Source organism: Nycticebus coucang, chromosome 11 (assembly GCF_027406575.1).
Source record: "Nycticebus coucang isolate mNycCou1 chromosome 11, mNycCou1.pri, whole genome shotgun sequence".
NCBI classification, from domain to species: Eukaryota; Metazoa; Chordata; class Mammalia; order Primates; family Lorisidae; genus Nycticebus; species Nycticebus coucang.
The window spans coordinates 100662137-100664561 of record NC_069790.1 but is presented as its reverse complement, the minus strand read 5'-3'; the positions used below and the strand labels follow the sequence as shown (position 1 = coordinate 100664561).

The following is a 2425-nucleotide window of genomic DNA, read 5'->3' as shown; positions in this document are numbered from 1 at the left end:
AATCAAAACAGTGTACTACTGACATAAAGGCAGATATATAAAATGATGGAATAGAAGTGAGAGCTCAGGCGGCACCTGTGGCTCAGTGAGTAGGGCACCAGCCCCATATGCCGAGGGTGGCAGGTTCAAACCCAGCCCCGGCCAAACTGCAACAAAAAAATAGCCGGGCGTTGTGGCTGGCGCCTGTAGTCCCAGCTGCTTGGGAGGCTGAGGCAAGAGAATTGCTTAAGCCCAAGAGTTAGAGGTTGCTGTGAGCCGTGTGACGTCATGGCACTCTACCCAAGGGCAGTACAGTGAGACTCTGTCTCTACAAAAAAAAAAAAAAAAAAGAAGTGAGAGCTCAAAAATAAGCCATCACATATATGGTCAAATGGTTTTGAGAAGGGTACCAAGATCATTCAATGGGGAAAGGACAGTCTTTTTAACAAATGCTGCTGGGAAAACTGGATATCCACATGCAAAAGAATGGTTGGACCCTTACCTAACACCATATGCCAAAATTAGCTCAAAATAAATCAAAGACCTAAATGTAAGATCTAAAACTAAATAAAACTCTTAGAAGAAAACATAGGGGTAGGCGGCACCTGTGGCTCAAGGAGTAGGGTGCCGGCTCCATATGCTGGAGGTGGTGGGTTCAAACCCAGCCCTGGCCAAAAACTGCAACAACAACAAAAAAGGGGAGAAGCTTCACAGCATTGGATCTGGCAATGATTCCTTGGCTATGACACAGGGAGAAAAAAAGGCACGGGGGGAAAAAAAAGACAAATTGGTCTTTATGATATTAAATTTTTTTGTGTGCATCAAAAGACAATATCAATGGGGCGGTGCCTGTAGCTCAGTGGGTAGGGCGCTGGCCACATACACTGACGCTGGAGGGTTCAAACTTGGCCCGGACCAGCTAAAACAACATGACAATTGCAACCCAAAAAAAATAGCCGCCTGCGGAACCTGTTCGTGTTGACTGACCACAGTCTGCGAATTCTCTGCTCCGATCCCGTCCGAACTTCCCCCACCCCAGCTTTCTATTGTTTGAAAACTCTAAGAATAATGTCCCTGCACCAGTTTTTACTAGAGCCAATCACCTGTCATGCTTGGAACAGGGATCGTACCCAAATTGCCCTTAGCCCCAATCATCACGAAGTGCACATCTATAAGAAAAACGGGAGCCAGTGGATAAAAGCTCACGAACTCAAGGAGCACAACGGACACATCACATGTATTGACTGGGCTCCCAAAAGCGACCCCATCATCTCTTGTGGGTCAGACCGCAATGCCTATGTCTGGACTCAGAAAGATGGTATCTGGAAGCCAACCCTGGTGATCCTGAGAATTAATTGCGCAGCCCCTTTTGTGAAGCGGTCCCCCTTAGAGAACAAATTTGCTGTGGGAAGTGGAGCATGACTCATTTCTGTTTGTTACTTCGAGTCTGAAAATGACTGGTGGGTAAGCAAACACATTAAAAAGCTGATTCGCTCTATAGTCCTTAGCTTGGATTGGCATCCCAACAATGTTTTGCTGGCAGCAGGATCATGTGACTTCAAATGCAGAGTGTTTTCTGCCTATATTAAAGAAGTGGATGAAAAGCCAGCCAGTGCACCCTGGGGCAGCAAGATGCCTTTTGGTCAGCTGATGTCAGAGTTTGGGGGCAGTGGCACAGGTGGCTGGGTCCATGGGGTCAGCTTCTCCGCCAGTGGGAGCCGCCTGGCCTGGGTCAGTCATGACAGCACCGTGTCTGTTGCTGATGCTTCAAAAAGTGTACAGGTCTCAACTCTGAAAACAGAGTTCCTACCACTCCTGAGTGTGTCATTTGTCTTGGAGAATAGTGTTGTGGCTGCTGGTCATGACTGCTGCCCAATGCTCTTTAACTACGATGACCGCGGCTGCTTGACCTTTGTGTCCAAGTTAGACATTCCAAAACAGAGCATCCAGCCAGCATGTCTGCTATGGAACGTTTCCGCAACATGGACAAGAGGGCCACAACTGAGGACCGCAATACAGCTCTGGAGACGCTGCACCGGAATAGCATCACTCAAGTATCTATTTATGAGGTGGACAAGCAAGATTGTTGCAAATTTACACTATTGGCATTGATGGAGCCATGACAATTTGGGATTTCAAGACCTCCGAATCTTCTATCCAGGGCCTCCGGATAATGTGAAGCTGAGTGAGTCACTGACCACAGCTTTGCCGTTGGATGGAGAGGGAAGCCAGCCCCAAGGAAACACTGAAAACACATATCGTGCAAATATTGTGTGGTTTTGTTTGAGTATAAAATTGGTGAAAGATTAAAAAAAAAATACCAGGCATTGTGGCAGGCACCTGTAGTCCCAGCTACTTGGGAGGCTGAGGCAAGAGAATCGTTTGAGCCCAAGAGTTTGAGGTTGCTGTGAGTTGTGATGCCATGGGACTCTACCCATGGTGACAG

At 47.4% G+C, this 2425-nt stretch overlaps 1 pseudogene; it reads left to right on the top strand.

The window, feature by feature from the left end:
- The first annotated feature begins 1032 nt into the window (after positions 1-1032).
- On the top strand, positions 1033-2158 carry LOC128560014 (actin-related protein 2/3 complex subunit 1A-like; annotated as a pseudogene).
- Positions 2159-2425: the final 267 nt, after the last annotated feature.